The following is a 22,812-nucleotide window of genomic DNA, read 5'->3' on the forward strand; positions in this document are numbered from 1 at the left end:
GCCAAGGGTATAGAGACATTTGATAAGTGAATTTCTACATTCCACAATTAACTATTTGCAATATAGAATGCAGATGGTGTGGGTAAAATTCCAGAGGGTTGAGGTAATGAAAGGTTTGGTGGTGGTGAAGTAGCCAATGGGACAAGGTGAGCGCATTTCCGATTTATCCACTAAACTGTCAAACCACCTCACTGGATTACTGGATGAGGGTGCCGTTCTGTTCGTGAAAATAATGACTTTAAAAGTACTATGCACTTCCCCCCCGAGCGAGGTGGCGCAGTGGTTAGCACACTGGACTCGCATTCGGGAGGACGACGGTTCAATCCCGTCTCCAGCCATCCTGATTTAGGTTTTCCGTGATTTTCCTAAATCGTTTCAGGCGAATGCCGAGATTTTTCCTTTGAAAGGGCACGGTCGATTTCCTTACCAATCCTTCCCTAACCCGAGCTTGCGCTCCGTCTCTAATGACCTCGTTGTCGACGGGACGTTAAACACTAACCACCACCACCACCACACTTCCCCTCAGATCTGCAAGAGTACGGTTAGACAATAGCATTGAGCGATTTTCAGTGTTACCAGTTGTTGGTACCGATGGTTTGGGATGTTTAGAGTATGTTTTACGGGAAGCTAAGGAAACGAAGCTAATCTTTGCTTATTACCATTAACTGACCGGCAACCAGTTCCTTTCCAGTACGACGCATCATGAGTTAATGAGTAAGTTGTATTTGAAAGAACAGTGCTCCGGTGAAACCTTAGAGGATTATGAGTAAAGAATAAAGAGGAGGTCGGTACCTCTCTCTCTCTCTCTCTCTCTCTGAGTGTGTGTGTGAGTGTGTGTGTGTGTTTGAAAAAAAAAGATTGTGAATAATATTTTGGCGGGCGTGTGGTCTGAGGACAGGATGCGAGTGATTTCCAGTACACGTCCCTGTAGTTTGACTCAATTGGAGCAATTGTTAACACAGGCTGCGGCTCTCAGAGAGGGTGACAAGAAACGTTCTGGAGGTAGCAAGAAAAAGTGGAACAGGAAAATGGTAAACAGATATTGAGTGCTGAATGTAAGAAGGAATAAAAGAAATGACACATGGAATCGTTCGGGACATTTCCCAAGAGAGTATCACAGTAACCAGGGGAAGTTAATTGATGACGGCAGAGGAAGGTTCGCACCACGGTTAGTCCTACGCTGCCTTTCGTCTGTTCAGAGACTAACGAAGAGGCTGTCTGTGCCCTTTTGGGTACAGATAGTACTTCTACGTTGATTAAAAAGGAGTGTTGTGGCATATTCCATGATACTGGTAAATTTGGTTTGTTAACAGAGTAGAAGCAAATGAGTAAGTTAGCCAGTTGCAATGAAATGTTATTACAAGGAGAGCTGAATGGAATTTTATACGTTCAAAGCTTTACTTGGCCCTTTCAAGCGAAGGTCGCTGATGACTTGTCGGTTCATATGATTTTGGGGGCAGATTTGGTTGGGCATATGGGATTGGTACCGAATTGTCGTTGTGTCAAATTTTCATTTTATTTTCAATCATTTCGGTCTTTGAATTTTGTAAGAGTGGGGTGCAGGTGTGGGTATGCACATGGCTGTTGAGAGCAGTGATAATGGTAACGAAACGGCCTATTATTTGAATCGTTTAAACAGGCAACAATGGGAGTAGTTAGAACACCTGTGCAAAGAATTTCACGATGTTCGTACCGATAAGTTAGGTCTGGTAAAGTGTGGTGAATACAAAATAGGATTGATAGTACCCCGGTGAGACAGCCCCGTACCGTCTCTCCTCACCACGCATCAAACAACTGAGGGAAGTAGTGGAACAAATGTTGAGAGGTGGCTTAATTGGACCCTCCCAATCACCCTATGCTTCGCTATTTTCTTAGTTCCAAAGCCACAGGACGGAGCTAGACCGATGGTGGACCAACGAGAGCTTGATGTGAGAAGAGCTTTTCTGTCTATTCCTTTGGCAGATCTGCACTCCTGTTTTGCTTGGTTTCACAGACCAACGGCTTTTACGATCTTCGATCTCAATTAAGCATATTTCTTGTTGGTCCTTGCTGGAGAATGTAAGTCAGTAACGGCTTTGTAATCTTTTGGATTTATGTGAATACAATCGAGTAACATTTGGGTTGTCCATGTGGGACGGCAGTGCTGTCGCGTATTACAGACATTTTATCTGATTTCAAGTTCAGTTGTGCCTACCACTATTTAGATAATTTACTCATTTTTCCTCAGATTTCTGAAGAACATATAGGCCATGTTAGAGAAGCGCTAATGCGATCACGAGAAGCAGGATTCACTGTTAAACCCTCAAAGATAAAGTTTGCCCATCCTGAAATTTCCTTTCTGAGACACGTTGTGTCACCGTCGGGTGTTAGTATTGATCAAACGCAAACCGAATCTACTTGTATCTGTCCTACACCAAAGAATGCTAAAAGGCTCGCCCGTTTTGGAGGATGACAATTTTTTTGTAAAAATACATCCCCAATTTTGCGCAACTGGTGACTCCTATGAAGGAATTGCGCAAAAATGGAAAAAGGTTTCAGTGCGGTCACTCTCAGCAGGCAGCTTTCGAAAGTCTCAAAACTGCACTGGCAAGTGACCCAGTATTGGCTATAACCAATTTTGAAAAATAATTTATAGTCCAGACATACGCACCGGGGGTGGCCACCGTGTTGCTGCAAGAACATTATGGTGGATGGAGGCCGGTGGTGTACGCCTCTCGTTGTCTATCACTACTGTAAGTTAAATACTCCGCGTACGATCTTCAAGTTTTGGCGGTTTTGTTCGCTTTAGAGAAATTTAAAATGTATCTGGAACATAGAACCTTCTAGTTAGATAACCAAGCTATCAGCTGGGTGCTCGCACGGCCAAGGCGAATAGGCCATATCGCACGGTGGGCTGTGAGGGTATCCGCTTTCCAATTTAAGGTTAAACTTTTTAGGGGAACTGAAAATGTAGATTCAGATGGCCTAAGCTGTATTCTTGACGATAATAGGCGTGTTGATGCCGGTGAGTTAGCGCCGGTCGTTGGTGTTGAACCCGATGTAGTTGTCTGCCCTGTTTTGACCGGGTTACCCCACCTTTCTCAGGATACGGGTCAACAGCAAGATAAGGATACTGAGTTGGAGTACATTAAGGGTCGTTTGAAGAAAGGAGAGACAGTCAAGAGTTGAATGAAGTGGTAATGTCTTATGTTGTGCTGTAAATATTCCCATGAAGCACCGGTGGGAGAACATTTAGGTAGCTTTAAGACTAGGGTTAAGATTCGTGAGAAAATCTTCTGGAGCGGTATGGGTAAGGACCCGGCCGGGGTAGCCGCGCGGTCTCGGGCGTCTTTCCACGGTTCACGTGGTTCCCATCCCCCGTAGGAGGTTCGAGTCCTCCCTCGGACTGGGTGTGTGTGTTTGTCCTTAGGATAATTTAGGTTAAGTAGTGTGTAAGCTTAGGGACTGATGACCTTAGCAGCTAAGTCCCATAAGATTTCACAAACCTTTGAACATTTGAACAGTTCCGAAAAACAAACCCGAATGAAGGGCAAAGCCAGGCATTAATGCACAATATTGCACTGCCTGTGTTTTTAAGACGTACGATGCAATGTTTCCTCTGATATGTATGCATGTTCGCAGTTGAGAGTATGGGGAACCGTGAGCTATATAATGGAATGGCAATGAAAATTTGTGTCGGACTGAAATTGGAAGCGGGCGTTCGCCTTTCCATTGGCCTACCCGAGCACGCTCAGCGGCCACAACCAAACTTCCCTAAGTCGTCAACTGTGTGTCAATAACCTGCATTCGTACATGCATTATCTATATTGCTGTACGGGGGAAGATACTGTAACTGAAAGTCACTTGCCTGCTGTCGGGAGATAAGTGCGATATTTCAAACACATTTTTTAAATATTGTAGACACATGGACGACGACATACAGAAATTTGCGCCTGGCTGCGAAGCGTTGTCGGGTAGCCTAATTGTAATTCGACCACTTGTGATAAAGGGGGAAATTACAGTTCGACTCCCAGGCCGGCATGAATTTTAGTTGTGATTTCATTATACAGCTGACAGTTGTCTACATTCGCAACTGCGAATACATTTCGTATATTCAAGTATTCATGCTGTCAACAAGTATTGTGAGTAAATGCAATACGAAGGCTTCGAAACAAGGGACACAGGACATACCATCAAAATTTTTACTATTAGGCAGATACCTTCAGTGGAATCCAAGTACAGACATTACCGGTAATAAGAAAGCAAACAATATGAAATTGTTCTATAACGATCACCAGGTCCCTTACTCCAAAACACTTAATACCTGAACAAACTCTGTGAAGTTGTAGTTGAAAAGATGCATAAAAGAAGTGTTGGTAAATCTTTGTTCTTTTACGTTTAACAGTAATACCCCTGAAATGGGCAGACATTATCGCGAAAAAAACTCAGAGCAGAGGCTCACATACATTTATTTTTAAACCTACAATATTGCCTATAGTTTACAGTGAAATATTGCCCCGAGGCAACATATTATAGTTACAAATATGACGTGCAACTAAGTGTCCTACTAGCAAGGATGCTGGAGTGGCCACTATCCGCAGTAGGTACACAAACATTCGTTTTATTGATTCAAACGCCCTTTTCTCGCTGCAGCCTATATTTAAGCTCTAGACGCGTTTATCCTTTTGCGTTGAAGCATCTTCAATGGATCAAACAGATTAGAAAATAACGACAATAATTGTCTCTTGATTAATAAGTAGCGCTACAAAAAGAAAATATTATGCCAGATTAAATCCACTGAATATTCCCCAATTTAGAAGCTCGAAACGCGTTTGGAGCCTAAATAAATACAGAGCGTAGCATCTAAGCGGAAGTTAAGTTTCTAAAACGAGTAAGCGGCATTGTGTTGTATATCCGCCGTGTTTGTAAACAGCGGAACATCCTATATCGCTCCTTAATTTTCCTTCGCGCATAGTATGAACGATTTTTGTGTGTACAGATGCTTCGCCAGGCGCCCAGCCGTACATCCCTTGATCACCGTTTGTTTTTGCTTTGTTGTCCACACCGAGTATTGTGTGCTGGACATAGCACAAATAAGAGAGAATGTACTATATTAAGTGCGGCTGGTCCCGGCGGAGGTTCGAGTCCTCCCTCGGCCATCGGTGTGTGTGTTTGTCCTTAGGCTAATTTAGGTTAAGAAGTATGTAAGGTTGGGGACTGATGACCTTAGCACTTAAGTCCCATAAGATTTCACACACGTTTTTTTTTTTTTTTTTACTATATCAACGTGCGCCACGTCCATGCCAGTGCTATTTCTAAAAAAGTATTTTTATCTGTTTATTGCATTAGTCGGCTTTAATTATCGTATGGCAGCGAAATTTGGTAGATGTTCTAATTCGTTAATCCACTGCTCCCAATCAGCCACCAGTGCAGATCTGGCGCTGTGACTGCAAAACAGACGTATATAAATGTTTCCTTGTGTAATTGACTAGAAACGCAACGTAGGCAGAAAAGGTCAACGAGTGAGAAAATCATAATGATAATTTTATTGTTAATCACCCCCATACATTGTTTGCCCAATATGAGCACCGGAGACATGACAAGGTGCTGCATGCATAAAATGACGTCAGCAACTATTGCCGGCAGCAGTTCCGGCAGTATCCAAGCTACGTGTTCATGGACATTGGTCTTGAGATCAGGTAGAGACTGAACGTATGCCTGGTAGACGCGTTCTTTTAGATATCTCCAAAGCCAAAAGTCACAAGAATTCAGATCAGGTGACCTTGGAGGCCATGCATCTGGAAAACCTCTGGGTACAACACGTTCGTGGAAGGCTGCATTAAGCATATTTTTCACTGAGCGAGCGACATGAGATGTTGCCCGATCTTGCATTAAAACAGCAATCAGTTGCTATACAAGCAATTCTGGATAAGGAGCAGACTTCACGATACACCTACTACGTCCTCTGCGTGTATTCTCATCAAAAAAGAAGGGGTCGAGTATAGAGGTGTTTGAGAATCCACATCACACGGTTATATAAGGCAAGTGCAATGGCTCTTCCTGTACAACACCCGATTTAACAGTATACCAGATTCGGCAGCTCCGTGTATTCAGTGAATCCTGTAGCGTAAAGTGTGCCTATTCTCTCTACAGAATATTGCTCGGCCACATGTCGCCAACTTCTATCCGTACCAGAAACCGAAGAGCAAATTCAGAATGTTTATGCGGCTCAAGAGGTTACAGTTTCTGCACCGTCTGGGTATTGTACCGGTAACAGTACAAAATAGACCACAAAACTTTCCGTGCTCCTGGCAATGGGATGGACAAATCTCATTGCAATGCACGGGCACTAGCTATACCCGGGGCAAGCGCTGCATGGTCAGTTACAGCAAAAACAAGCTCGTCAATAACTCAACAGGACGCCTTCCTATTCCTGGTGTCACACCAAGCTCACCCGTGTTTTCGAATTTCTTATCATTTTCTTTAAACCATTCTCTCAGAAATTTCAGTATTTGATACTCGTTGAACGGAGCACTGCTGCCGTTCACATAAAACCGTCCCACTAACTACACCCGGTCTCTCTCCTCACGAGTCATACTGTTGACTCATGTTACGGCTAGTCAAATGCTTGTATTGATGTCATATTATCATACAGTGAACAGCGCAAGATTTGCACCTAGTGGCCAAAATTGGAATTAATTATTTTCCAGTGTAAATCGGCTGCACATTAACACATTAGAATGTGTTGTTGTTGTGGTCTTCAGTGCTGAGACTGGTTTGATGCAGCTCTCCATGCTACCCTATCCTGCGCAAGCTTCTTCATCTCCCAGTACTTACTGCAACCTACATCCTTCTGAATCTGCTTAGTGTATTCATCTCTTGGTCTCCCTCTACGATTTTTACCGTCCACGCTGCCCGGTCCCTTCTTTTTGTCAAGTTGTGCCACATACTCCTCTTCTCCCCAATTGTATTCAATACTTCATCATTAGTTATGTGGTCTACCCATCTAATCTTCAGCATTCCTCTGTAGCACCACATTTCGAAAGCTTCTATTCTCTTCTTGTCCAAACTATTTATCGTCCATGTTTGACTTCCATACATGGCTACATTCCATACAAATACTTTCAAAAACGACTTCGTGACACTTAAATCTATACTCGATGTTAAAAAATTTCTCTTCTTCAGAAACGCTTTCCTTGCCATTGCTAGTCTACTTTTTATATCTTCTCTGCTTCGACCATCATCACTTATTTTGCTCCCCAAATAGCAAAACTCTTTTACTACTTTAAGTGCCTCGTTTCCTAATCTAATTCCCACAGCATCACCCGACTTAATTCGACTACATTCCATTATCCTCGTTTTGTTTTTGTTGATGTTCGTCTTATATCCTCCTTTCAAGACATTGTCTATTCCGTTCAACTGCTCTTCCAAATCCTTTGCTGTCTCTGATAGAATTACAATGTCATCGGCGACCTCAAAGTTTTTATTTCTTCTCGATGGATTTTAATACCTACTCCGAATTTTTCTTTCGTTTTCTTTACTGCTTGCTCAATATACAAATTGAATAACATCGGGGAGAGGCTACAACCCTGTCTCACTCCCTTCCCAACCACTGCTTTCCTTTCGTGCCCCTCGACTCTTTTAACTGCCATCTGGTTTCTGTACAATTGCCTTTCGCTCCCTGTATTTTACCCCTGCCACCTTTAGAATTTGAAAGAGAGTATTCCAGTCAACATTGTCAAAAGCTTTCTCTAAGTCTACAAATGCTAGAAACGTAGGTTTGCCTTTCCTTAATCTTTCGTCTAAGATAAGTCGTAAGGTCAGTATTGCCTCACATGTTCCAATATTTCTACGGAATCCAAACTGATCTTCCCCAAGGTGGCCTTTTACTATTTTTTCCATTCGTCTGTAAATAATTCGCGTTATTATTTTGCAGCTGTGACTTATTAAACTGATAGTTCGGTAATTTACACATCTGTCAACATCTGCATTCTTTGGGATTGGAATTATTATATTCTTCTTGAAGTCTGAGGGTATTTCGCCTGTCTCATACATCTTGCTCACCAGATGGTACAGTTTTGTCAGGACTGGCTCTCCCAAGGCCATTAGTAGTTCTAATGGAATATTGTCTACTCCCGGGGCCTTGTTTCGACTCAGGTCTTTCAGTGCTCTGCCAAACTCTTCACGCAGTATCGTATCTCCCATTTCATCTTCATCTACATCCTTTTCCATTTCCGTAATATTGTCCTTAAGTACATCGCCCTTATATAGACCCTCTATATATTCCTTCCACCTTTCTGCTTTCCCTTCTTTGCTTAGAACTGGGTTTCTATCTGAGCTCTTGATATTCATACAAGTGGTTCCCTTATCTCCAAAGGTCTCTTTAATTTTCCTGTAGGCAGCATCTATCTTACCCCTAGTGAGATAAGCCTCTACATCCTTACATTTGCTCAGCCATTTTGCACTTCCTGTCGATCACATTTTGAGACGTTTGTATTTCTTTTTGCCTGCTTCATTTACTGCATTTTTATATTTTCTCCTTTCGTCAATTAAGTTCAATATTTTTCTGTTACCCAAGGAGTTCTACTAGCCCTCGTCTTTTTACCTACCTGATCCTCTGCTGCCTTCACTACTTCATCCCTCAGAGCTACCCATTCTTCTTCTACTGCTTTCCCCCATTCCTGTCAATTGTTCCCTTATGCTCTCCCTAAAACTCTGTACAACCACTGGTTCTTTCAGTTTATCCAGGTCCCATCTCCTTAAATTCCCACCTTTTTGCAGTTTCTTCAGCTTTAATCTACAGTTCATAACCAATAGATTGTGGTCAGAGTCCACATCTGCCCCTGGAAATGTCTTACAATTTAAAACCTGGTTCCTAAATCTCTGTCTTACCATTATATAATCTATCTGATACCTTCTAGTATCTCCAGGATTCTTCCATGTATACAACCTTCTTTCATGATTCTTGAACCAAGTGTTAGCTATGATTAAGTTATGCTCTGTGCAAAACTCTACCAGGCGGCTTCCCCTTTCATTTCTTACCCCCAATCCATATTCTCTCGAATTCCAGTCATTCATGACTATTAAATTTTCGTCTCCCTTCACTACCTGAATAATTTCTTTTATCTCATCATACATTTCTTCAATTTCTTCATCATCTGCAGAGCTAGTTGGCATATAAACTTGTACTACTACATTAGCATATCTATCACGTTTTGTTGCCATACGATGATTACAGCCCACACTGGACCTCCATGATTAGCTGTACTTTATTACCGTCCAGCAGCGGCTTTTACTATTTTGTTTCATGATGGTTGTTATAAAAACATGTCGATAACTTGAAAACAGCCTATAATACGAAACAAAGGTGACAAGAAATAAGTGTTTATTCAATTGGAGATGCTGTTAAATCAAACTGATAACAGCAGTTGCGGCTTACCAAATATGAGGAGCGTGCTGAATGGAATTAGACATGATTTTGTCACCAGTAACAATAATACAAATAAGAGAATGAAGTGGAATTCCTAAAGGACACAGGACATGCTAGTTAAAAGCAACTGGAATGCATAGATGCATGACACATGGGTAATGCTCTGTATTAAATAAGAAACGCAGGTGGCAGAATAGCTAACATAGGACGCCTGTCCACTCGCAGTTGAAGCAAAAGGAAAGAACAAGAACTGCACATTTTATATAATTTAATTGTGACTACAGACGCTTCTCCTTTTGATTGCTTTGACTGCGTTTTGACAGTCACTTCCTGTATTAAACAACGCAATTTTGCTGGGTAATTGGCGCTTTGTGGCAGGGCTAACATCACAACGAGTAATCGGCTGCAGAATTCAATTAAACGGTAATTTTCAATTTCTTGTGCGGCAGGCGCCACACGTGGCAGCGTATTTTTGTTTTCTGTTAACAATACTGACGTCCAAAGAAACGAATAGTTGTTATTAAAATTGTTACATGTATCTGAAATATCCTTTTATGTTATTTTGTTTTACCTTAGCCATTTTTAAATGACGTTTTGCTTTTGCTTTTAATGTTGAATTTACTGGTTAGTTAACTCGATAATTAAAATCTCTTTGAGCTATAATGTGCACTTCCATTACATAATTTTGCTTCAAAACCAGGTGTCTATGTTGTGTTTATGATTAATAATCATCATATGTGGCCCATAGAAAAACATGGTGTTTGTAACTTTATACTCGAATTACAACAGTTAAATAATAAATTGAGCTTTGCGCTAAAATCATTTCTCCTACTGTATCACCTTCCTTAATAAATCTCTGGTTGCTACAATCATCTTGTGAACGTTGCAGTTCTTCTTATTTCCATACTTGCTAGGAAAGCTGGAGAGGAATTCCGCCTTACGCAGGACACGTTTCAGCGCTTTTTGTGCTACGTCCAGAGGGTTTGTCTATTTTGCTTTTGTAGACCTAAAACTACTAGTAGAAATGCCCAGTAGTACCATGTGAGGTACGTAAGCAAATGCATACATCCACTTTATATCAAAATGTAATGTAAAACTAGAAATTACTAAGTATCGTAAATGAACAACATAGAATGCCTCAAGTCAGTGATAAAAGTCTGAACTCTACTGAATGCAAACTATTGCAAAAAATTTGACAATTATCGCTCATTTTTCAAATTAAATATTTATACTGTAAGTTTCTTTAAAGTTCCACACCTAAAAATTTTGGAGAAGGAAAATAAACAAACCAGCTGTTGATAGCACAAAAAGTGCTGAAACGTCTCTGGCTAAAAAAAAAAACTGCAAAGGTGCCCTGTAGAAGACGGAATTCCTCTCCAGTTCTTTGGTTGCTGTAGTTATTTGTTTACACTTAATTTTTCCAACTAACGTGTTCTCTCGTTTAAGCTTTGTATGTGGTATGTAAAGGATACAAAGGATATACTGGCAAGGCAAGGAAAGCGTTTCTGAAGAAGAGAAATTTGTTAACATCGAGTATAGATTTAAATGTCAGGAAGTCGTTCCTGAAAGTATTTGTATAGAGTGTAGCCATGTATGGAAGTGAAACATGGACAATAAATAGTTTGGACAAGAAGAGAATAGAAGCTTTCTAAATGTGGTGCTACAGAAGAATGTTGAGTATTAGGTGGGTAGATCACGTAACTAATGAGGAGGTATTGAATAGGATTGGGGAGAAGAGAAGTTTGTGGCACAACTTGACTAGAAGAAGGGATTGGTTGGTAGGACATGTCCTGAGGCATCAAGGGATCACAAATTTAGCATTGGAGGGCAGTGGGGAAGGTAATAATCGTAGAGGGAGACCAAGAGATGAATGCACTAAGCAGATTAAGAAGGATGTAGGTTGCAGTAGGTACTGGGAGATGAAGGAGCTTGTACAGGATACATTAGCATGGAGAGCTGCATCAAACCAGTCTCAGGACTGAAGACCACAAAAAAACAAAAAAAAAAGTATGGTATGTGTGTGTCATTCCCTCACCATTGATCTGAAGAAGATCCAATAATCGACTTACAACCTTATTGAGGATAAAAAAGCTACTGGCAGGCGTGTACTTCTCAGAGTAAATAGTCTTCCTAAGTCGATTATCAGATGATTCCAAGATGATTGCCTATGGGAAGTTTGCAATTGTCTGGCTGGCCCCACTAGCAGATAGGGAAGTGGGGCATAGTACTTAATCACCATCTGCTGAATAATCGGTGTTGTAAATACATTGATGCTCGTCAGGTGATTTCTCTGTCACACATATCTAACTGCGTGTGCCAATATGACCTGTGTGTTGCCCCTTCTAGATAATGTAAGAATCGTCATTGATTCACCCTTATCGGTTTGTCTAAACACATTTTATTAGGTACAGATTTCTCGAGCAAAAAGGTCAGTATGACTGGTCCCAGTCACTATGTAATCCAGTCTCTTTCGGGACATGAGAGTATATCCCTTTCTTAACTACTGTCCAACGAACGTTCGTACTGTTTCAAATAAATAAATTTTCCATCGTGATATCTTGATCCTTTATTTTGGCCATATTCCATTACGCAATTCCATACTGCAACAACACGGAGAGTGATAGTAATTGAGATTTATCTATAGCAACTCATTTGGTATAAGTACTTATGCGTTGTTTATCATCATGTCATGGTCGGTAATTGCTAGTGCATCCAACCCCTCTACTATATTAGATATGCCTAAAAATCATTAAATGGGTAAAAGTAATCATACCAAGAAGTAATTCATTCATGAATGAGTCTGCTTAGATAATCACATCAATAATTCTCAAACTTCAAGAGCAGTTTATCGGTACTTCCGTTTTTCACTGTTATATCAGTCAATTCTTCCATGGGTTTTAGAACACGCTGCTGATCCGTGGCTTATGGCTGAGGGCGTATTGTATTTAATGTTTTCCGCCAGATCAACTCGTTCGTCCTGTTTCAAAAGTAAAACAACGCATCATATAAGGAAGTGCTCAATAATCTGCGAGGTCATATGAGACACAGCGCAAGCTTTGATAGGTAAAAGATACTTTTCAAAGGAAACATCCCGTTATTTATGGAAACAATAGAAAATACAAATTTCTGTAGCCGAACTGGGATTTGGATCACCACCCCAACGAATGAGAGGTCAGTTCCTTAGCCAATGCGTCACCTGAGTCAGCCAAACAGTTAAATGTAACGATTGAAAACAATGAGGGAAAGATTTTGATGATACAGGTATCATCAAAACATACATGACGTGATCAAGACTGAACTTTAGTCAAAATATAACAATTAATTGATCACTGCTTTCCAAAAATGTTTACCAAAATTGTAATGAGGGAAAGACCCTAGTGGCCTTCTGCAGAACCCCTCTGACCAGGAAAGCAATGCAGTATTCCAACAGTCCAGGCACTCGATCAAGTGAAGCAGATTCTGTATAGAGAGCATACCCATATATTCAGAAATGTATGTCGGACAAATAAAGAGAGATTATTAAGGTAAGTCGTAGAAGTAAATAATGAAGTTGGAGCTCTCAGGCGCTAAAGCCCTTACGCCCACATGAACAAATATTGACACCGAAACTGTGGACTAGGTAGTAATAACAAGCAGAAATTTTTCTAGATAGCAGGAGTACGCAGTATTTTTTTTTAAGAGAAGTCATAAGAGGTATATGCTTGAAAACTAAAAAATCTTTATCTCTCTCTCTCTCTCTTTTGAGATTGAATAAAAGATTGCAGTCGTTGTTTACATCCTAGTTACCAAATTCTCCTCTTTCCATCCTTCGCCTGCAAATTTCGCTATGACATAGCTATTCTGTCTCCCTCTTCCAATTGTGTTTTCGGGCGTACTGTTCTTATATTAGTTGGAACCCAATCCATCATTATCCATCATCACAATCGATTTGCTTCGATTGTATCCATTACAGGTTTATTCTCCTACTTGTGCTTCATTTTTAATCTGATCCGTATTGTCAACCAAGAGCAACACCTCTAAAATCCCATCTCCACTGAAATAACTTCCTCTTAATTCTTTCAGTGGTTTCTCAAGTTTCCACTCTATACGGTGCTGTACTTTCTACTGTGTTCTTAAATATCCTAATCCTCGTTTCTGGTGTAATATGGGTGCTCTATAGAACTCCAATCAATCTTCTGGTTAGTTCTCTACCTTCGTCAGTGCAGTCCTAAACTTCGCTTTTACTATTCTTTGATAGTAACTGTCAGATATTTATTATAATACACAAACAATACCACCGAAAAATCTAGCGTCGGGTCTTGACTCACTCCTACAGTAATCAAAGGTCGCGTTTTCTTGAGATTAATGAATCAAGCGCATTTCAGATATTCTCTGTGAGACTTGTTACTCATGTAGTTCATATCATCATCATCCTATGCAAAAACGACTTGGTCAACAGCAAAATGTAAAGTGAAGAGATTTTCATCATTTATAGAAAAATCCATATTACGACAGGAAAATTGGCATAATCTTACTGCAGAATTCAAATAGATTATAAGATACCATCCACGCCCCTATTTTATAGTCGATAAAAACATATTTGATTATTTTTTAAATATGTGATAACGTGAAGGGCAAGTGTGTTGTAAGCGAAACAGTTTGGTTTTGCTAGTGCAGAGACGTTGTAACAGTATCTTCACAAGCCACAGAAAGTAGACTGAAAAAAATGACATCTTTTAATTATAAGAACAATTATTATTATCACAGATTTTTTGTAGCATTTCTTCTCCTTGTTCGAATAGCCGTTATGGTAGCAAGACGCACTTTAATCTGCCGCCTATGATAACCTCTGGTACTATTACTATTATATAAACAATGTATTGTAAATTATTGGAGAAAAAAGAGAATAATGTTATTCAAGTTTATCTCATATTAAATGTAAAAATATTACTAATCTTGATCCTCTGCATTCCATCTTCGCTTCACTGCGGACGAACTGCAACGCCGCCATTAGGGCTAATATATTTATATGATTTTACTGGGAAGAGTTATAGGTTTATTTCACATTGAAAATGCTGAGAACAATTATTTAAAGCCGATTAATGTTTGTTTAGTTTCAAATCTAATTCAGTCAGATATTTTCATGTAAACGGAACAGATCGAATCTGTGATAAACCGACTCATTTATCTGCCGCCATTACATGAAAGCTTTACGCGGCGAGTTTAAATTGTCGAATAATTCAGAAACATATATCTGCCATTGTAAAAAGAATCCTCGTATACGTACCTTGATTGTATATCAAAATTTATGCTAGGAGAAACTATTTTAACTTCTATCATTCTTGGTGGTGTCGGAACATAAAACTTTCTCGGCCAAAGCTAGGAAATCCTTTCAGTAAAATTCGCCGATTCCAGTGTTGTGTGTCTCCGTGTTATAGAAGTGAAGTGATATTCAAGAGTGAACTAAGTTTGTATGAAAGTAATCAACGATCCTAATTCAATAATTTTAAACAGATTCGCTTCTTTACAGGCAATATATGAAAACGGTTGTGCGTTTCAATTTAGTTCACATTCATGCTTATGTCATATTCTAGCGGGGTAATGCAGTAATTGAATTACAGTTTAGAACTGTAGGCATATTTAAATATTTATGATGGGCGCTGCTAAATTTACGTATTCACAACACGATTTAAAAGACAGCACAGTAAGTAATGCAGATACAATCGGGCAACCTTGTAATGGTTTGATCACTGGAATTTCGCCAGATATTTTCCTACATGTTTTAATTTTGAAAATTGTGCCACTATATAAAGCTATAGCAGCTTTAATGTATATAAAACTTACTGAGTCCTCTAACGCTGCAGTCTAAAATTTACAGAGGGAAATTCTATCACAAAGTTTCTTAAGACCAATGAGAACAACATGGGTCACTAAATCTCTGGCCGGTCTTTATTCCACGAGCTATTAAAGGCAAAATGTATTGTCTGTGCATGACCTTCCATCAACGAACCCAGTCTGTTCATCTTCGTCTACAGCTTGTAAGTCGATGCTTGTTTTTATAAATTTCCGGTATAACCTAGAGACTGAATTTATTGCACGTACTCCTCTTTCTTCCTGACGCCCTTTTTAAGTATGTTGGACACCTATAATCTTTTCCATTTCTCTAGTAATTGTTCCCCCCGTAGGGAGCAACTGAAAATATAAGCCATTAATTCCAGAGGCTTGTCTGGTCCGCATTTAAACAATTCCATGGGCAATCTCTTTGGACCTGAAGCTCGTCCATTCTTCATAGTCATATGTACTTCTTTTTTAACTCCTGCCGGCCGCGGTGGTCTAGCGGTTCTAGGCACGCAATCCGGAACCGCGCGACTGCTACGGTCGCAGGTTCGAATCCTGCCTCGGGCATGGATGTGTGTGATGTCCTTAGGTTAGTTAGGTTTAAGTAGTTCTAAGTTCTAGGGGACTGATGACCACAGTAGTGAAGTCCCATAGTGCTCAGAGCCATTTGAACCATTTTTTTTAACTCCTACTGGTCAAAATTTAATTTTGTTCATTTCTACAGCGTCAGAAGAGACTCGTCGGTTACCTTCTCTTCTACGACAGATTGTTGAGAGATATGGGTCTAGATTATGGGAAAGATTCAGTTGGTGTGATACTGTGTTATTTGGCTACTGCATTAGAAACTCCTGTACAAAATTGGTGGGAATATGCATAATTTCAAGTGATAATAGATAACTAATTGAAAAGTTACGTTGTCCATACTCTTACTCACACTAAGGTATCATATTTGCAGCAATATTTAGTAAAACGAAGTGTCAGAAGATAAATGAAACAAATTAACGCAACGAATATTGGTGTGTATGAATAATCTCTGATGAAAATGGGTCCTGCACGAGAAAGTGAGAAACTGTCAAGTGAGAGAGCCGGCTTGATCGGAACATGGTGATGTTAAGACGTAACTCATTACTGAACGAAAAATTACAGCTATGTAGTTAAAGGTGAAATGAATATTCGTAGTGTGTAGAATAACGTTTGATGGTACATAAATATCTCCAAGAAATTACAGTGGTGTTCGGAAGAAGTTCCGTGCTCGATATTGTGCTTAGAGACAGCGACCCTAACGTTTACTTTATCATATTTAATGGCTCTCATGCGGGATACATTCTACCATATCGCCTAACATGAGTGAATGGTGAATTAGCAAACCATCTTAGTCCAAATTTTCGTTGTTTTGAATCACGAGTACAGCCCTTTCCCTGTGACCAGCTTGCGAAGTTTAGTAGCAAAATGACTTATGTCAGCACCTTCTGCACAGGATTTCCAGTAGAAAATATTGATATTTCTCTGTCGTAGGTACAGAGCCTACCAGAATGCGGTGGTGTTCGTGTTTGGTGTTGTTGCCAGGCCTTGTTGGGTATATAAGGGGCTCCAATAACGTCAGATGTTGAGGCATCAGTGTGAAGGACGCGGAGATACCACACATGCCTGTCAGCTCAATTAGCAGCTGACAGAGTTTGAAAAGTTCTTATTGTGGGTCTCCATTTGGCTGGCTGATCGAATCGTGCAGTATCCATATTTGTGGGGCACTGGGGTATTACAGTGGTCCAGTGGTAGACGGCAAAGGAATGTGAGGGCAGCCTTATTCGTCAAAGTTCTGGTCGAGCTTATCCGACCACCACAAGGAATGGTCGCTGCATTGCGCACCAAGTGCATCGTAACCAGTACTCTCTTACGCCTGCCATCCGAGAACTAACAATGAACTCCGTACAGCTCTCTGTGACAACCTGCACTCCGTACTCTGCACTAGTAAACTGCAGGACCATGCGTAGGCTGCTGGTAACACCACGACACAATTGGCTCCCTTTGAGTAGTGCCGTGATCAGAATGGCGCCACATTGCGTTCAGCGATGAATCGAAATTCTGCACTACCTCGGACGAACACCGCCGGCTATTTTGTCAGCAACAAGGGGAGAGTTTTCATTCTGCCAATGTTTTCCAGAGGCACAGTGGTGTCACTCTTGGAGTGGCCGAGTGTGGAACCATCGGGTAGCACACCAGGTAACGGCTGGTAGTGACTGAGGGAATTCCGATGGCACAACGGTGCGCCACTGACATCCTGCATTCTCGTGTGTTACCTCTCATGCGACATTATTCTCCTATACGACGTTATCACATTGTCAGTTTTCAACAGGAAAATGCTCCCCCCAAACATGGAACTTGTTTCTATGCTTTGTCTATCTGATACTGAGGTACTAACATGAGCAGTAAGATCCTCAGATCTGTCTCCGATAGCACAAGAGTGGAACCATCGCGTTTATCAGATCCGTCATCCGTCTCCCAAAGAGCAAGTGTGAGATCATCTGGGATATCAAACCCGTCCCAGGAGAGGTTACAACGGTTTTACCATACTCTAGGAGCCGCGTTCGAAGCCAGAGAGTGTGCAGTGTCATTCTGATAAGTGGTCTCATACTGCCAAGCTCCTTGTAATCTTCAGTCGACATTGCAACCACCAAAATACCGTCATGTACCTTCTCAATTAGTTAAGTTTCATTTCGTTCGCTCTTCTCCTTGCGAATCTTCCTCTTTTTATGTCAGGTGATGTTCAAATTAAAGGAAATAGTAATGAAAGAAAGAAGAAAGGAATTAAAAAATGTTCAGAATAGAAGAGAGCTACAGTAAAACGTGAAAAGGTTAAAGGTTTGGAGCAAATAGATCATGTGGGAAAATTTGTTTCATTTAAGCATACGCGAACCGATAGCAGATAACCAATCAAAATTTAATTTTGGTTGACGACAATTATCGTTGTACACATTGTTGTAGAATACTGGCACTGCTAATGACATTAATAAATAATAATCCTGTTTAAATGTATATTTTTTACACTTCATGTGCAGGAAAAAGTGTTCTACCTTGTATACTGATATTGAGTTATTAGAAGCAGTTAATCACATGAATGAGTTCTGAACTAAAAACCACCAAGCTGTGTTCTTCAGTGACAGACTGCAAGTACTGCCGTAAAAAGACGAAGAGGAGGGAAAGGAGAGGTGTGTACTCGGTCATGTTTGAATAACTGAGCGTTAAAGGGGAAAGCAGTTCACTTAATGATTGTGCTAAGCGAATAGTCGCAGCAGAACTCCTAGTTCAAAAACATAGCAACAAAAAGTTGTAGAAAACGTAGAGATGTAACTAACTAATCACCGAGAGACAATTTTCTTGTCGTAACTTTTGACTATAAGTGAAACGTATGATCGCCCAAGTCACCAGTTCAGCAGCTACTAGTTTTCTATGGGCATAACATGAGAATATCTGTATATCATCTAGTACTGAATAATTCTGGTTATTATGTGACGGCTGTCACATAATTACATAAGAACAAGTCGTTTTCAAGTTTTTAATGGCTGTGCTCCGAGTATAGCGTTCCTATACCAACACGCAATAATATTTTTAGGTCTAGTGAGACGTAGAAGAACCATAAGAAAAACTCGTATGACTATAAAATGCAAAAGACAGTGTTTTATGCCCCAATTACATAATAATAGTTTAAAAAAAAGACAATGATATATTTGAGAAATAAACGATATAATGATATCGTTTATTTCTCAAATATACTGGTAACTGTTTATCTGCGGTCTTCAACAGACTTTACATGTAAACGTTCTCTCTCTCTCTCTCTCTCTCTCTCTCTCTCTCTCTCTCTCCCTCTCTCTCTTTCTCTCTCCGTCTCTCTCTCCCTTTTATACCTCTTATCCAGGCCTGTAATGTAATGTAATTTAATTTACTGAGCTAATAGCAAATAGGTAAACAGTTAAAAGTGTGAGTTGAGTTTTACTTGTAGAAATGTTAAACGTATGTCAAATAATCCTATTTTTCTGAATTACAGCATTGTCCGCGTATTTGGTTGTGTTTTAATGTGTTTGTAAGATACTCGGTAAATCATTTGGAGAATGATTGTATTAGTGGGACAAATGGTTTGGCCTCAACGAATTCTAAATCTGTAAGAGAAAACTGAACTTGTATACAAAGAATAGACGACATATAAACATTACGGTTGTGTCGCACCAGATAGGTCGAGATGGGAAGAAATTCACGCCCGAAGACTATCGGTGACCAGCTGGAAGAAATTCTGGACGGAGGATGACTGTTGATCAGTTGGATGACTGGTGATCAGAAAAGTCTGCGGAAATTCATCCACGCAGTCTTCAAGTAGGTGAAGCTAAGCAACGAAAATAAGCCAATTCCACGGAATAATTTTTGCTTTAGTTATATGAGTTGTTTTTCTCTAATAACTAAAAGCTATTCATTCGACTTTCTTCCTAAACCAAATAACTTTGATCGCCTAATATTCCGAACTATAATGTTTTCTTTCTGATAAGAGGTGTTTCAAATTAAAATAATTGTAGTTAGAGAACATGCCTCTTAACTTCTAGAAGTTGAGAACTCAGTTATTATCTCAGTGTTTACCAACATTTCGACGTCAACGTACATAGTATATATAAGGGATAAATTATAAAGCATGCGAATTTGGTTGTAAAATGTTCCCAGTACATGGCAGTGGTGAATAACTTAGGATTTAGAATGTATACCGGCATTTATACGGAAAATGACTTTCCATTGAGAGTAAATATCGAAGTTGCTTCCGCAGCCATCAGAGACGAAGGACCATCCATCACGGACTTCATACTCGGCAGGGAACCGCAGCCGATGACAAGCGCTCTGTCAGTACTCGTCAATTGAGATGCTCGCCGTGTTCCTATCAACAGCGCCGAAGTTGTTACGGGAAACGCTGCTATAAATTGTTATTGTGTCTGATTTATGAGGCAGTTGGATCGAGTGATGCTCTTTGCCAATGCAGTATAGGAAGAAATATTACCAGTAAATTCGGATATTTTAACCATACATCAATGTCCACGACGTTCACATTTTTATGAGCCCAAGGGTAGCGAATTTCAGTGTGTAAGCTCGTGACTTGAATGAGTAAATATTAAATCTGAACTTCATTGGTTACCGTCAAATAGTCCATTTGATTGCAGGAAGATACTTTAAAAATTGTCGGTACTGTATTATGAAAACTATTTAAAACACAGGGCCTCTGCAACATGTACGCTCATGATGAGCTCAGTTTACTACAGATATATACTTTTACCTACTTTTATTGTAGATACCTACTTTTACATTACTATTTGACCAACTCACGTATGTAGTACGATGTTTAGTCGAAATTTGAACTAAGATATCTTGCTTAATTTGTGTCGATTTATCTGAGAATTAGCTGGATACATAAAGGGAATTAAGAAAAATCAGGTTGTTACAGAGCCCGCTGTAATTCTATTTTGATGTCATCGCTGACAAAGCTATCAGCAGTTTGAAAATAGCCTCACGTGATTTATTTGTATGTTCACTAGTTAGTGAGCAAGGGATTTAAATAAAACTGACCGAATGTCAAATTGTGTGTGTGTGTGTGTTTGTGTGTGTAAGTTTTAACTTGTACTCCTTTTTTGTGCCATTTTAATATTTTTTAGAGTGTGGTATAGAGTAGTGTTACAGACTGTAATGTATTCATTTAATACAGTTGGCGTATTACTAACTGATCTCGAGTTCTACATCTCCAGCTACATGACTACCCTGCGGTTTACTCCTAAGTGCCTGGCAGAAGGTTCACCGAACAGCGATCAGGAGAAACTATTACTTAAATCTTTCCGTGTGAGGTCTGATTTACCTTATTTTGTGACGCTGATCATTTCTCCTTATGTAGGTGGGGGCAAACAGAATATTTGGTTGGTACATAAGTTCGTAAAGTTTTTCCGTTGTTTGATCAGCACAACAGAAAACCATTACAGAGACTTTAGTCATCAATAACATATTGTCATTCACTACTTACGACCGTCTGGCAACCCTGGGGTAACATTTCAATTCAGCGACTGTAGGAAACACGTAGATTTGAGGCGAAGAACTTGCAGAGCCGTGTTCGGAGAGCATTTTCATCTGGAAACAAATTTCTTGAAGGCTGTTGGATAGAAAGCGGAAAAGGTGAAGAAACTGAAGGCGTAAGATCAGGTGAATATGGTGCGGAATGTCTTCCCAAACGATATCACGTATAGTGTTCTTTTTTCAGACAATCACAATGTGGGTGGCGTTATCGTGGAATAGAATCATTTCATGCAGTCTTCCTGGTCATTGTTGAAGGACTGTGCCTGCAGGACATATCAGTTGTCGACAATAAGTGACATCACTGATGGTTACACCTCTGGGAAGCAATTCGTCGCACACCACACTGCCACTGTTCCACCACATGCATAACATTATCAGCTATGGATGCGAGCAGGTCTGTGTAAGGAGAGATGCTACTTTGTAACTTTGTTCTGCCTCACAGACCCTTTTTTTATTATGTTATCATAAATATACCATTTCTCGCCTACAGTAACGGTACAGCACAGGAGTGGTCGGTGTTGTTCATGAGCAAGTAGAGATGCGCATAAGGCCACCTGCTCATTTTTGTGATTTTGATTTATAGCGTGTGGTATCCACACACCCGATTTTTGAACGTTCTCAGCCGCATGCAAATGTCACACAATGGTGAAATAATCACAGTTCATCACATTTGCAGTTCTCGAGTACACTGGCGTGAATCATAGTGGATTAATTCGTTTACACGATCTTCATCAAGTCTCGTAGATCTTCCCGAATGTGGAGGGTCACATATGTCAAAATAATCCTTCTTAAAGCGAGAAAACCATTTTCTTCGCAGTCTCGGTCCAATGGCATTATCTCTATATACGGCGCAAATGTTTCTGGCCGTCCCCGCTGTTTTCACCCTTCTATTGAACTCAGACAGTAGAACAGGTCGGAAGTGCTCCAATTTCTCCACTTCGTAGTCCATTTTACAGCGTCCACATCTCCAGCCACTTTCTCCAAATGACAAGATGACGATACGTAAACTCAAATAACAGCAGTGAACTACAAAAGCTACAAATGAAAAATGACAATCTATAAATAAGCTCTTAGCGACCGAATACCAACACGCAAAACAAAAGCGCTAACAAATTTTGCACCAGCGTAAGAATTTAGCTTTCTGAGGAGGAAGTTGGTGATTGAAATGTCGTGAAAAGATCTCACCGCAGCGACAAGAGCCTTTGTTTTAATGGTTGTCAATCAAACTCGTATATCGTATCACTGACAGCACCTCTCCTCTTTCGGGATAACGCAAAACGATCTGCCCTTCGTTTATGTTCGTAGCTTCCTCGATGCCCTCCATCAATCCTATTTCGTAAGGTTCCTACGTCGTACGGTGATACTCTTAGATTTGTGTGATTTATCGAGCAACCGAAATTCCGCGAATTCCTTTTAGTACTGATGCGCATGACCTCACACTTTTCATTATTGACACTTTTCGAGTCATATAGATGTCTTGTCAGAATCATTTTGTA

Source organism: Schistocerca serialis, chromosome 5 (genome assembly GCF_023864345.2).
Source record: "Schistocerca serialis cubense isolate TAMUIC-IGC-003099 chromosome 5, iqSchSeri2.2, whole genome shotgun sequence".
In the NCBI taxonomy this organism is placed as follows: domain Eukaryota; kingdom Metazoa; phylum Arthropoda; class Insecta; order Orthoptera; family Acrididae; genus Schistocerca; species Schistocerca serialis.